Consider the following 16116-nt stretch of genomic DNA (forward strand, 5'->3'; position numbering starts at 1 on the left):
ACCCGCATGCCAACTTAGGGAACCCAGCTTTCAGGTGCAGGGGACTAATTTGCTCCCCTTTCATTCTCTAGTGCAGTAATGCATTCTGCAAATACCTGGTGAATTAGCCAAAACCCCTTAAACTGTCTTCCTAATGATTCGGCTCTGGACTCAAGGTCTTCCTGGCACAGCATTAAGTAGGTGAGGTAGAAAAACACTGGAATACAAGTTCAAACGTTCTGAGTTCTATTCCTAGCTCTTCTAAGAATAAGCTGACATGAATGATGTCTATGACCAACCGGTTTTCCAGATGGTATTCTGAGATTTTTTTTCTAGCAGCTTGGCAATGAATATGACTTATCATCTAGTCAAGCAGGTCTTCTTAAGTAAATGCCGACATGTAATTGTGACCGAAACTCTTTTACATAGTTTTTCAAAGAATTATGTTTAAAACCATTATCAAGGAGAAAATGTAATGGGAATCGCAGCCAAGATTTCCCTATACTACCTATGACAAACAGCACAAATGGGGCTGGTTCAAAATCATTCCATTTGATGGTGCTGGGAAAACTGCACAGGCATGTGCAAAAGAATGAAACTATACTCCTATCTCATGTCACACACAAAAAAGAACTCAAAGTGGATAAAAGACTTGAATGTAAGACATGAAACCACAAAATACATAGAAGAAAAAATAGGTAACACACTCCATGACATAGGCTTCAGTGATGTCTTCGTGGATTCATCTTCAACAGCAGAGAAACAAAAAAGAATATAAGCAATCAAAATGAAAAACAAAGCATTGAAATAAAAAAACTTCTGCACAGCAAAAGAAACTGTCACTAAAAAAAAAGACACTCTACTAAATGGGAGGAAATGTTTGAACACCAGACATCTGATAAGAGACTGATATCCAACATCTACAAAGAACTCCTATAACTCAACACAAAACAAATAGCCCAATTAGAAAATAGAAAAGTTAAATAGTCACTTCCGAGAAGACATGCAGATGGCCAACAGGCACATGAAAAAATGCTTATTATCACTTATTGTCAGGGAAATGCAAATCAAAACCACAATGAGATACCACCTCACATTGGTGAAAATGACCCATTTCAAAAAGATCCAAAACAAGTGTTGGCGAGGGTGTGCAGAGATAGGAACCCTCTACACACTTGCTGGGAATATAGACTGGTCCCGCCCCTCTGCAGAGCAGTATGAAAGTTTCTCAAAAGTCTAAAAATGCATCTGCTGCACAATCCAGCATTCCTAGGTGTCTACCAGAATGCAGAAAGCGCTAATGTGTGGGATATATGCACTCATGGTCACTGCAGCGCTGTTTACCACAGCCAAGCAATGGAAGCAACCTAAATGCCCAAAGACAGATGAGAGGATTAGGAAGATGTGGAATACTTCCCAGCTTTTAAAAACAGATAAAGTCTTTCCATTTGCAACAACATAGATAGAACTGGAGGGGATAGTGTTAAGTGAGATAAGTCAGAGAAAGACAAATACTGGATGTTGTCACTTATATGTGGAATATAGAGAAATAAAACAAAGGGTTAGATAAAACCAAACCAGTAACAAACCCTAGAAATCTGACTGTAGAATTGAGACTGTAGGAGGGGAGGGACCAGAGGAAGGGGCACAGTGGTCTGTGGTGGAGGATTATGGGTGCTTAGTGGGTGAGGATGGCATGGTAACATATATCTGCAAGGCATGATCCTATATCTCTGAATAACATACAGTGTTGAAACCAATGTCACCGCAATTAAAAAAAAATCATCCCCATTAGAGAGTGTCCCAAGCCACTGTGGACTTAAAATAATTACCCCTTTCGGTGGAATTTAATTTCTTTGCAAATATGTCTGAGAAAACTGCCCTTTAATTTGGATCTAGTTTAAATTATTTAATGAATCCCCTTTCTCAGTTAATTGGACATTAGGTTTAAGAATGAATAAAAGTGTTTCATGTGCCACATAACAAACAGCGTCTGTGGCAGGCAGCAGACCTGGCTGACATTCTTGCAGAGATGGATCAGTGGTCTGGTCTCAACCTCAGGCCTGGGAAAACTGTTAACCAAACAACTTGAGTTTTATTTCTAATTTGATACACTATGTTTAATGCAAAATGTATGGGCATTTCGAGGGAAGGGTTGCTCAATTGTGGGGAATGGCTGCAATCCCAGTGGGTTTATTTTGCAGGGTTGGGAGGCTGCTGTTATTTCCTGGTGGGTGTCTAAGGGAGTAGGCAGGAGAATGCAGAGAATCTGAGCAAAGGAAGCCTTATGAAGCAGCCTTTTGATTAGATCAGAACAGGCTGCTTTATCCATGAAGGAGCTGCGAGTTGTGCTGTGGGTGAAGTGCCAAATTAGCCCTTGCCTGCTTTGTGACTGTTGGGTCACAGCAGGAACCCAGGAGACAGAAATCAAAGAGCCCAGCCTGGAGCTGATGCAGTTATGGAAATATCTCCCTGAGAAAGGGGAGGAACCTAGGTGATGTTCACCTCTTGATGCTCACATGGCCACTTTCCACACTTTCAGACAGCAAAGACTTCTTGCATACCTACTGCATGCCAAGCATATGGCTAAGGTCTCTGATCTGGAAGAGTTCACGTGGGTAGGTATGATTCTCATCCAGATATGTAAGGCATAAAAGATGCTTAAGATATATAGAAATTTCAGTGGGAACATAAAGACAGTGTGACTAAACCTCTGGGAATGTCCACTTCACTCACATGGTGAACATCTCTTGCATGCATGTGGTGTGCCCTGCTCTCTTGCAAGGCACCAACAATAGGCAAGGCAAGAGCTTCTTTACCCCCATGGAACTTCCAATCTAATGGACAAGGAAGGGCTGGGAGGAAGTGTTAGGGGGAAATGATGTCCTGAGCTAATCCCATACAGGCTTTGTGGACTCCACTCCCACTCCAGACGAAAGCCATCAAGACATCATTGGGAAAGACAAATCCCATCACCACCAAAGGGAAGGTGGCTGGGACCTGAGGGTGGAGTTAAGCAGCCAGGTTGGATATAAAAACCAAACATGTGGGCCTTGGGCTGGCTCGCTATCGCTCACCTCCTGGCTTCACGGATCCTGGCTCGCGGCCAGCTCTCAGGGTGCCATTTGGGATTCCTGATTGGCGGATTGGGTAGGATGCATTTAAAACTTTGTCTCTCACTTTTCTCCCTGAGCTGTACATTTCCTCATTTCCCCTTCCCTTGTAAATAAGCCTTTTATTAACCTTTCGCGTGTGCCTGCAGTAGAGCATTGATAAGTCCTTTTTAAGCGCGTGGGTGAGGACCCACAGTCAGGCACCCCGTTTTGTATCGGGGCTGCCTTATAACAGTTGGTCCAGGTTTGGGTTTTGAGAGATGAGTTGGGTTTTATCAGATGAAGTCTTTTTTCCTTAAGAGAAAGAGAAAAGGAAAGTAAATGGGTCAAGACACAGACTTGGAAAAGCATGCAGTACTGAGATAATCCCAAGAAATTCTGTGATGGTGGGGTGGGGTGGGGTGGGGGGCGTATAGAAGAGTATCAATAAGGAAGTTTCAGGAAACTGGTAAGAACACGGTGTTTGAAGCCATCTTTGAAGGCCTCTGTAGGCCATACGATTGAGTTTGGTTTTGGCCCTGCAAGAATTGGAAACTAAAGAAAGATTTAAATGGAGGAGGTGGGAGAGACTTGAGAATATCCATATTCTGGAAGAATTATTCTGGCAGTCAGAGAGAAAAGAGGAAGACTTTACATGAGGAGCTGTTACCAGTGGAGGAGAAGGAGACCATATTCAACCATTTGAATTGCCCCCAGAAAGGTCAAAAAGGACAATGGAAAACAGGTCACAGGATTTGGCAGTTAGGAGGTCAGTGAGAACCTTCTGGAATGGTGCTGTGGTTGCAACTGGATAGCCCTGATTTAAAGAGTAATTTATAGGGATGCAAAATGGAGTCTCCATTTGCCTCACTGTCACAATTTTTGTCATTGTTCTCCAGTCCAGAGAGTATGGTTTGCTTGGTTGAAAAAAAAACCCAAGGAGACCAGGAGTCCCGATGGTGTCCTCATTCTATCGGTCACAATGATGGCCCCTGAGAGTTGAGTTTTGATGTGCAGTTTTGTGGGCTTATGTTTTGTGTCCTTTTAACTGGGGGAACCCATGAGAAATCCAAGGAAACCTTTATTTACATCCAAGATTCTTTTCCCCAACTTGGGCTGCCAGCTCTTGAGTTTCCAGGGAGTTTCCTTTTTTAGAGCTCTGAGGATACCGTTTACAAATCACTCCATGTTCCCAGTAGCATTTCTTGTGTTCTGAGGACCAAACCAGGGGTACTTTCCCTGGGTTCTAATGCGGTAGGAGGAGCTCTGAAATGCTGTACCAAAACCTGATAATCCATGGGAAAGTCTATAAAGGTGGAGTTACACCCCAGGGACCCTCTCCTGTGGTTGCCAGTTCTGTTTCCTGACCAGTGATAGAGCCAGCCTGTTTTTCTGGCACTGTGACCCAGCTAGCTCTTTGCTATAATCAATGTTTCCATTCTTTTCCAAAATAAACATGTTGACAGTCACTTGCAAACAGGGAAATGAAAGTTTTCCATCCCTAGGTGCAATGCATGTATTTTTGAACACAAGGAATTTAGCAAAGGAATTTAATCTAATCTCTGGCTACTTTGTAGTTTGTGTGGGGTATTAGACCTTAGCAAGTAATTTTTTTTCTTTTAGATTCAGTTAAATTCTCCTCCACCCCACCCCCACTCCCTCTAGCTTTGCTCAGAATTATCAAGCAGAATGGCTTGAAGAGAATAGGACCTTATTGTATCACATTTCGGGAATGAGCCATGAGGAAACAGGAGCCAAGCCTGGAAATGAAAACGTCCTTGTAAATGACCAGCAGAAGATAGCAGCTAAAATACACTAACTGGTGGTGCCAGAAAATTACCCTGCCCACTCTGAGTGAACGAGGGAGCACTAGCTTGCCTTTCTACCAGGTTTTAAAAATAATAAATGCCATTCTCCCTTCTCAAATGAAACGTCATCTCATAATTGCTTTGAGATAACCCTACCTTTTTGTAACCACATAAATGAATAGCTTCGTACCCCTGAAGTCTCAGACATCATACCTGCTTAATGTAAACAGGTTTTGTTTAGTCTGGGCAATGAGTGATTTTATTTCAGAGATGACAGATGACCAGTTGTGCAGATGTCACGGTCCAAGCTTACTTCTTGTTCACTGGGGGTATCAGCAGCAGCTGTTTATGTATCCGCTGGGCTAAATTAGCACCATTAGCACTAGAATGGGGCTTAGATAGTACTGTGTTCTCCACTAAAGAAACCAATTATAGTTTCTGCTGGACGGTATATTAAATGACACCATTTAATTAAAACCAAATCTCTCTCTGGATGAACAATATTTTAAATTATTGTACATTATTTCATTCAATTACTGCAAATCTCTGTCCATTTTTAAGTGCGGAAAAAACTCATTTGGTGCCCTGATTGCTGGGAAGAAGAATTGTGGTTCTGTGTTGTGTTTGGTGCTCAGCGCCCAGTAACAGTCAATCCAGGACACACGTCAGTTCAGGAGCTTCTTAGTTTTAAAATATTTCAGATTTGTTTCTCAAGCCTCTAGGCAGCAAAGAGCCCTATTCTACCATTGCCAGTGGTTCCCTCCAAGGACTGGGGGATAATAGAGACCTCTAAAAAGAATATGTTTAGAGGAATAAAGCCATTAAAGAAATACAATTCCCTTGCCAGGAGCTGGGCTGTGTTAACTGACAGGCTAGCAATTCATTTTGAATGAGTATCTCATAAGGGTATGCAAGAATTAAAATGAACTCGACAGTGAACTCAAGAGATAACCTCTAATAGGAAGAAAAATTTACTTGTTAGAAGGAGAGATGAGTTAAAAAGAGATGTCTGTTAAAAAAAGATGGGGGAGAGCTAAACATGGATGGACTTTTCCTTCCTTGTAGTTGTTTAATTTAACTATGGAGAAGTGTTGGCACATATCTGGGTAGCAGAGAGCAGTAACCTCTAGCCAAATAGCAACAATATGCTGCTTCTGTAGCTTAATAATGCCAGGGAAAATACTGTGTGGATGTGGATATTGTGTGTTCACCAGCCTTTTGGGTCATCAGCAAGTTCCCAGGGAAGGAAAAGAGCAATTCTGTGTCCCAGATACTGTGGGAATGTACTCCAGAATCCAGACTATGGGTGGGAAGGTTACAGCTCAACCCCAGGAACCACCACTATGCCTTGTACACAGTTTCCTCTCTGAATTTGTTTTCATTCCTTAAGGCCATAATTCTAATGTGTGCAATTAGTGAGCCAAAGCCAAGATGATCTTCTGGCCAGTCCTTGGCAAGTATGGCATGCTTGAGTCCTGATTTTGACCTGAGGAGTGACCCGCAGTGGTCAGCAGTGGTTATAAAGATGCTTAGAGCACAGTGCAGGTGTTTTCCGTGCATAGCTGTCATGCAACTCCATGGACTCTAGTCCCTTTGAATTACCTTTTTAAAAAAAGATTTATTTATTTATGCATACAAGAGCTGGGGTGCAGGCCAGAGGTGCAGGGGGGTTAGAGGATTCACCAGAGAGAGTGGGGAGCAGAACAGGCATACTGACTGAAATACCTGCTAAGGGGAGCAGTGGGCGAGACAGGAGATGTCTGCTGTGCCATGTGGGTCAGCTCCCTGACTGGGGACCAAACTCGTGCTGCAGTGGTTGCAGATAGCTTCATAGTGCTGAGACTCAACTCCTTGTGCCACCAAGGAGACTCCTGAGTTACTTTTTAAAAAGATTTTTTAAGAGCAATTTTAGATTCACAACAAAATTGAGAATAGGGTACAAAGATTTCCTACATGCCCGCTGCCTATACACGAACATAGCCTCCCCCATTTTCAACATCCCTCAACAGAGAGGTACATTTTTTTCCAAGGATGAACCTACATTATTAATGCATCATCATCACCCAGAGTTTTTATAATATACTGTGGGGTTGACTCTTGGTGTTGTGCATTCTTTGTGTTTGGACAAATGTATAATGACACGTATCTATCATTATAATTTTATCATTATAATTTTTTCACTGCCATAAATATCCACTGTGCTCTGCCCATTCATCCTTCACACCACCCGGTCCCTGGTACTTGATCTTTTTACTATCTGCACAGTTTAGCCTTTTCTAGAATATCAGAGAGTTGGAATCCTACAGTATGTATCCTTTCCAGCTTGACTTCTTTCATTTAGTAACATGTGCTTAAATTTCCTCCTTGTCTTTTCATGACTTGATAGCTAATTTCTTTTTAGCTATCAAGCTAAATATAAATATATCAGCCATCAAGCAAATAACAATCTATTGTCTGGCTATATCCTGATTTATTTATACATTCAAGTGCTACATTTTTTGAAGACAACTTTCATTTTATGTAACTGTCAACCATCCTATATTTGGGGAGCATGTACAACATTCAAGACATTAAATTTGTTATATATAGGTTCAATATAACATAGAGATTGAAGGTGTGGGTTTTAGAGACCCTCAGTCACTCACCCATTTAACAAATATTTACTAGTCCATAATGATAATCTAGATGAAAGAGATCATGCCCAGGAAAACTCAAAGGCAAATTCCCAGTCCACCTTTGCTAGTCATGTTGAGCCTTTATTCAGCTTTCCTCATCTGTGATGTGAGGTTAATATATACCCTTCACAGGATTAGGAGAGTCATTTCAGTATCTGCCATATAACAAATACACAGTGAATAGTAAATATATAATGATGTTGTTTCATATTGTTGGTTCCACTTATCTCCCAACAATTATAGTTTGGCCCAGAGAGACTGGACTTACTTACATATAGCAATAATGATTTATTAAAAGGAATCCTTATGAACCACCAAGAGCTAATGCCAGCTGGCATGGGACAGCATCACATACCCCAATCTCTCCAACACATACACACAATACAATATTTTTAAATGAAAGCAGACTTTCTGCCGAGGATACCTTTTAATTGAAAGTGGCAGTAGGCGTGCTCTCTGCTCTGGCTGAGTCTCCAGGATCAAGCCTGAATTATTAGATGTAATCACCAGGTAGAGTTACTTATACAAAGCCAGTTATTTGCCATCTGCCATTTGGAGAGGTGCCCTTAGGCCCACTTGGATATCAATCCATTGCTTGTGCAGCACGGGAAAATGTTTCTATCCAAATAACTTATCTCTTGGTTTCAAATTCTAATGTGAGAATGACTCAAATAGTTGCTCTGTCTTAATGATAAAGGGAACAATGGGCATCCTGTCCTTATGAGCAGAAAGAATGGATTTGTATTTTGAGGATTTTGAGATAACTGAAGAATAAAATATTTGGAAAACTTAAACTTGGTTCAAAGGCAAAATGGTAGAAATTTAGCCAGGTAGGAGAAGAAAGTCCTCAGTGTTTCTACATTGAAGCAGGGGTGGTAGAATTGGGCAAGTATCTGCCATATAAGTACACAGTAAATAGTAAAAATATAATGATGTTGTTTTACATTCTTGGTTGCACTTATTTCCCAACAATTATAGTTTGGTTCGGAGACTGGATTTACTTAAATATAGTAATAATGATTTAGTAAAAGAAATGAGGGAAGCAGGGGTGTTGAAAATTATTAAACAATGCTCAAGTAGTATGTGAACTAAGCAGGGGTCATATTTCCTGTGGTCTAAATGAAATAAAAATGTGGGGGTCGATATGTAGAGGCTTGGGCATGCCTGGTGGAGAGAATGAAACATACTTTGGGGCCAGGTAAGTGAATGGTACCAAAATCCCTTCCTTATAGTCCTATAACTTAGAATGATCAATTAGAAAAAAACATCTCATTCTAGAATATCTAAGATAAGAAAACCAACTGTGTGGATTCTATGCCCACACTCATTGCAGCTTTTATTATTTTATTCCAAAGTACAAATAAAAAGACTGAGGCCAAGGTCACTCAGTCTACAAATGGAGGAGCCCAAAGGCCTGGCTTTCTTCCCCTATGCTCTGCTGTTTTGATAGGGAAATAGCATTTATCTCATCTCCTCTTACCTCTAGAAATTTGATCCCTAATTACTATCTTCTGTAGAACTTCTCTTCCCTAACCCTAAACCAAATTTTCAGCTGCCCTTTAAAGATTTCCACCCTCCTGTCTGTCCAGCGTCACAAAGGTAGCACATCTCGAACAGTTTACTTCCTGCTCCCTTCTCCACCCTGTTCCCAACTTTCCAGGCAGATTTCTTTCCTCCAACCCTCTCCAAGGGTCACCAGCCCCCAGTCTTCCAGCCTCAAATCTTCAGTGTGATCATGGACAACATTTTCACTTAACTCATCCTTTCTACCTTCTTGAAATAGTGGATTTACAACATATATTTTCTTTTCATTCCCATGGATACCTTAGATCTAGAGATAGATCATAACCTCATCTGTATAGAGCAATAGACTAGAGCAATAGACTCTAGACTGACCCCACCTTCCTGTCTTTCCCTATTCTGACTCATCCATATGTATCACTGAATAAATCTTCCTAAACCACTGCTTTTTTTTTTTTAAGAGATTTATTCATTTATACATACAAGAACCGGGGTACAGGCCAGAGTTTTGGGAGTGAGAGGATTCACCAGAGACAGAGTGGGGAGCAGAATAGGCAGACTGACTGAAATACACTGCTGAGGGGAGCAGTGGGCGAGTCAGGAGAGGTCTGCTGCGCCATGTGGGTTTCTCTCTGGCTGGGGATTAAACTCATGCTGCAGTGGCTGCGTTGAGCTTCATAGGTTGCTTTTTAACCCCTTGCACCACCAGGGAGGCCCCCTAAACCACTGCTTTGATCCAATTACTTACGTGGTTAAAATCCTTCAAGGACTCCTTAGGGCACCTGGCCCTAATTATAGAACCTTATATTTATTCTTATTGAATTTCATTTGGCTAGATTTGACCATCATTCTTGTCTATCTAGAACTGTTTGTATTATTGATCTTTGACAGTTCACAGAATCTGCAGAACCAAGCCCATCTGGTTTTCTACCCTGAACTGCATTATAAACCCCTTGATGGTCAAGGTTTGGTCTCAGAATTCTCTTACTTTACCACAGGATCCATAACAAATGATTCATATATACTTACTGACCCATTCTTTACTCAGTTAAAAGATGCGGATGTGAGAGCAGGCTGGCCAAGACAGGCTGGACAGTAAAACTCTGTTTTTCATAAAACCCTGAAGACAGAAGGGAGTCAGCCCAGGAGACTTGTTAGAGGTTATAGTAGGACAGACTTGCACTGAGCATTTGATGTGTTTACCACATGAGAGTCATGTCCCCCCTGCTGGCAATAGCACCCCCATTCTTCTTTGTAATACTCCCTAGTTCTCGACTGGGAGTAGGCGCCTTGGTCCTTGTCAATGACAGCACATTCCCTGTCTTGTAGTGATTGGCTCAGAACTGAGTATTTCTTACTCTTATTTGGACCAATAAGTCAGTACCAGTACCAGATCTCTCTGGAGGGAGACTTTCTCTGTGCTCCTAGGATCGCAGGTGGACGAGAGCTGCTAGCTGTCCTCTTGCCACCACAGATGGGGCCAGTAAAGAAGCCTGTGAGGTCGATTGTGTACAAAACGTGGTCCTGATGACACTGCTGGGCCTCTAGACCCAGCCATGACTGAAGGCTACCTAGATAGGGATTTTGTTTCCATCTCTCAAGTCAATGTGTCTCCCTTTTCTGCTGAACCCAGCCAGTGTTGGATATTCCATTGCTTATAAATGAAAGATTTAAGGAACTCAGCATTTAGTCCAGTTCATTCCACCCGAAACTAGTTCAGTTGCCAGGGCGCCAGCTCCTCTTTGGAGTCACAGTTTCCATACTTTGACATTTGTGAATTCAGTATTCCTCCACTAAAAATGCTTTTTTCCCCAAATGCTGATTTATTGTTATTTAATAGATGAGGGAGCTCAAGTTCAGAACACTTACCTTCTCAAGGTCACACAACTGTTAGCGGAGCTAGGGCCAACACTGAGGTATCCAGATTCTTGGTCTTATATTATTTCTTTTTAAATACATATGCACAAAGTAAGTCAAAAGAAAGTCACTCATGATGGCCAGTATCTTAATGAGCACCTTGTTGGGCTCTGTTGCATCGGCAACACCACACTGATAAACGGGAGTCATGGAGCAGGCTGCACAATGCAGGATGCTGCTGAACAAGCAAGATCCTGGCCTTTTTATTGATAGAATAATCACACAGCATCAGTTACGTGGGATAGGAGGACAAGGAGAAAAAGATGGATGAAACTAAAGAGTGTGTTTTTGTCATCTAGGGCTTTGGGGGGACATGAGTCTGCTGACCAGATAATTCTAATCTGCTTGATGACCAAGTGTTGTAATCGAGACCATACCCCAGACCCTGGGCTATGGTTCTAATCTTTTTTTTTTTTTTTTTAAGGATATTGGTTGTTTTTTTTTTAAAGATTTATTTATTTTTATACAAAAACCGGGGTACAGGCCAGATGTGTGGGAGGGTGAGAGGATTCACCCGAGACAGAGCGGGAAGCAGAACAGGCAGACCGACCGGAATACACTGCTGAGGGGAGCAGCGGGTGAGACAGGAGAGGTCTGCCCTGCCATGAGGGTATTTCCTTGGCCGGTGGGAATCGAACTGGCACTGCAGAGGCTTCAGAGAGCTTCACAGCACTGCATTCAACTGCCTGCGCCACCAGAGAGGCCTGCCCTGGTTCTAATCTTATCAACAAGGCTTTCCACTGATTAGCTTCCCAGGTGTCTTGTCAATAGGTTCTCAGCCCCTGGGGCATTTTCGGTCATACCTCAGGAACCCCTGGGGCATTCTCAGTCATACCTCAGGATGTGTAAGTCAGGAGTACATTTTATGCATCAGTCCTCAGCCCCCTGGGTGTTCTGGGTCATATCTCATGATGCATAGCTTCCCAGAGTGATCAAGCTTTCTGCTCTTAATTGATTTGATGGGCACCTTGTAAGGTTTGGCTCCTATGACTGATTGACTGGTTTCTGAAGGGCAATTCTGACCTTTGTATGAGAGTGTAGAACTGCAGATAACAAAAAATGATGGCCGAACAGGCCTCTTAAGTCTAGCAGACCTGCGGGCTCTGTGCTGGGTGCTTTGCATATATTGTCACATTTCAGTCTTCCTGAGACCATGAAGTGAATACTCTTTCTATCTCCATTTTGAAGGATTTGTGACCTGGAGAGGTTAAGTTAGCATTTGCTTACATAACCGTTAGGGTCAGAGATGTGAGTCTTCCCTAATACAACTTGGTCAAGAACTTTCAAGACATTCAGGAAGAGAGGGGTGGGGGTAAGTAAAAGTCGTTGCTCTGCCCCTTATCCACCAGCAACTGTGGGGAAGATAGTTTCCATCCCACCCATGGCTTCCCTCCAGCAGCTCACTTCTCTGAGGGAGGGCTTTCTCCTGCTTCTTTCCCCCCTCTCCCCCCATCACCCCCCAGGAGCACCTAGAGGTAAACAGGAGATGCAGGGGAACTCCTGCCCCCAGGGTAACCCTCCAGTTTGCAGGCTACCACATTACAACAAAGGGCTTTTGTAAGAGAGTTTGGGATTAGAAACCACATCTCAGAGCCATTTATGGAAGGGAGAGAGGAGAGAGACCTATTTGTTCAATTCCATCTTAGCTCAGGTCTCTTATTGGTCAAGGTTTACTATATTGTTAACAACTTCTTCCCAATTTCTGGGTTGTATCATCTAGTCCCTTAGTGACTCAGGAATCCAGATCTGATGGTCTGCAGTGGGGCTTTTATCCCAGAGTGGAAGTAGAGTGGAATGCAGAGAAGATAAAGCTCAGCTGTGTGTGTGCTGCCCAGTCAGCCAGGGACACTGGGCAAGGGCATAAGCAAAGGTACCCACAGTGGAAGAGTGTGAGCATTGCCTTCGGAAAAATTGGGGGGGAAGTACATACTGGTACCTACCTCATTGAACTTTCCTCAGAATTGAATTTGTGTAAAGTACTGAGCACAAAGCCTGCATTACAATGAGCACATGGACTTTAAAACAGATGACTTGGGTTGATTATTAGCTTTGCTGCAGTTTAACTATGTAAACATTGGCAAGGTACTTGCTTTAATCCTTGGGATCCTTAAAGTAAAATGAAAGATAATAACTGTCTCTATTTTACAGTTTTTGGGAAGACTAAGTGAGATAAAGTGCTTAGTCCAGTGCCTCATGTGTTTATGTGGTCAATAAACATTAACTATGATGATGGTGATGATGATGATGATAATGGTGGTGAAGATGATCCTGAAGGATCAATGGTGCTTTCATATAAAGCTAAATTTTTCTTGCAGGGATTCCTGGGTTCCTGAAGCAATGCTTCTTTAATGTCATTGATGTAAAATTGTCTTTGAGGAAATCATTGGTATCTAGCATATTCCATTTTATTTCCTATTGCAGTCTTGTAGTTCAATCATATTAAGCTGGTTTCAGTTTCTCTCAAAACCTTGGTTGCTGGAAATTTACCCCGTGGCTGAACATGATAGCAATAGCTGCTATGAGAATATCCCTGTACAGACTATCAGGCAGCAAGATCTCTTAATAAATCTTGAGCCTGGTCTGAAGTTTAATGACTTTGAAGACAGCCATAGTTGGCCAGCCAACCAAAGACACATCAACTTTATTAATAAGATTTTTGTGGGGCCCTTATCTATTTATGCATCAGCAGGCACCCTAGCAACAGAACCCATCTCAGAGCTGCCCATGAACATTTTCAGTTTCTGGTTTCTGCAAGCCTTTCTTGAGTACAGATGAATTTGCGTCCTCGAATATAGGCGAGCTAAGTGATTTTCATCACTCAGGGATGAAATGTCTTTCCTTATGAAAAACTAAGTTATTAAACCTACTTGACTTTAGACACTTTATATGTTTTCTTGAGAGAAACTGTGAAACAAGTCATTTTTAAAAAACTTGTGTGTATCCTAAATTCACTTCATCTATCATATAAATACCAGCAACCCCTCAGTTTTGTGTGTTCTGCTTTTGCAGAGTCAGAACTAGAGGCAAAGGTGCAGGAGCCAAGTACTTCCAATGAGAATGTAAACAAACCCTTCCCTTAACCTGACCCGGTCCTGACCCCTCCCCCCTCATGCATGTCTCGGACTGTCCTTCGCCCAGAAGATTCCCATTTGCTTAACCCAAGTGTCCTAATTGGAGAACCAGTAATAGATAAATATAGATCTCTGCATTGTTTCCAAAATCTTTTTTTTTTTTTTAACTCAGACCAATGGCAGTAATTCTGTATTGGGGAAATCATTTTCTCAGCAGGTGCAGGCAGCTATACAAGATGAAGGTATTAACACTTGGTTAAAACCATAGATTTAGAGTCAATTGGATGAATTAGAGTCCTGTTAATTCACTTACTACTTTACAAAACTGGGCAGGATGCTGAAGTCTCTGTGATCCTCAGTTACACTTTTTCTGAAATAGGGTTGATGATGAAAAAGATGGTGGTGGTCATTACCCTTTAGTCAGTGCTGACAATGCCCAAGAAGCCCATGTGCTTTGCAGACACTCTTTTCATCATCTTTTTAACTCTTCGGCACGTACTCTCATAGCAGATGGTAGCCTAGAGTATGGTAGTGTGGTGTCCACTGCAAATGCAACCACCACTCTTACGCCACAAAAAATTCTCATTCATTCCCAGTTCCAGACACTGCTGCTGTGAATTGACCAATAGACTTGCCTGCTTTCTTGAAGTACCAAAGCCTTTCCCTTTTTGTTCTAAGTATATTTGAGATGCATTGATATAATAAGGATATTTGGGTTTTTTTTTTCTGACATAAGATTAATTTTTGGTACATGTAATTTTGTCTTACATTATTTAGGATCTGCTCTACTCCAGGTTTACTTAATGAAAGGATCCAGATTAAGAATTGTTCTATAAAACCAGGCTGCTTTAAAATGGAACCAAAAAAAAAAAATCTTTAGACAGAAACAAATATAAAACCAACAGGGACAAAAATAATCTTCCCAATAATCCTGTAATAGTCCCTCTGACTTGGATATTGGATTCTCTTTGACATTGTCTAGAGATGTTGTAATCAAGCTATTTATGCAGCAATTGCTTTGTGACACTCACTCTATTTTGCCAGGAATCTGTCCTATTAATGCAGGTTCCTGAGGAGCGGCACTGCCTGATCAAGACAAAGCAGTTAGCCTCCAGGAGGGCAAAATTTCTACTGCTGAAGACCATATAATATCCATTTCTACCTTTGGTTGGAAGTTTTTAGCAGGATTTGGGTGGTAATTTGCTCAACCCCATAATGCATTGCTTTCCAAATTACAGTATGCAAAACATCTAGAAGCTATCTTACACAATTAAACAGGCTGAAGCTACCCTGGAGTGCTAGTTACCAACATTAAGAAGCATTTTATCACAAGTAGTGTCATGGAGTTGAGAGTGCATTACACTCTAAGCTCCTGAACCCAACCTGAGAGCCATCACATATAATTTCTCATCCCTTCCCAAAGCGACATATTTCTTTTGTTAAAACCTGTAACTTTCCACAACCTATTTGTTGAAACTTTTTTTTTAAAATCAGGCATAGTTTTAGGTAAGTTATATGCAATGCATACCCTTCTTAATTTCCATTGAGAGATGAGTAGAGTTGTAAATAACCCAACTTATAAAACCACACTGCTCTTAGTACAGAAGGGACTGCAGTATTACTTGGGTGACATGGAAGTAATGGGGAAGGAGGAGCTTATTAGCTCACTTATGGGAGATTTGGTTTGGGGCAGCCTTTTGGAGGTGACTCTAAGCGTGAAGCCCACTCAAGAGCCCATTTCAAGGGTACTCTAGAATCCTCTCCTGCCTACAGTAAGACTAGGCACCGCTCAGGAAGCAGATTTGCATCTGGAGCTGCTCAGAGGCAGGACATTGACCTGCTTGAGTTTGTGAAGTTCTTTCTAGTGTAGTGAAGTCTCATCTGCACGATTGTGACACCATCATTGTCTCCAAAAGCTGAAGCTGGTGGAGAGAGAGATGAAAGGATACATGGCCAAGGTATCTCCAGCCAGCTCAGTAAAATTGTAATGAGGTCATTTGCAAACTTAGAGTGCGATTCAAAATCAGCTGCCTGGCTGTTAAATACACAAACC

This window comes from Talpa europaea (assembly GCF_964194135.1).
Source record: "Talpa europaea genome assembly, chromosome: 8".
NCBI lineage: Eukaryota > Metazoa > Chordata > Mammalia > Eulipotyphla > Talpidae > Talpa > Talpa europaea.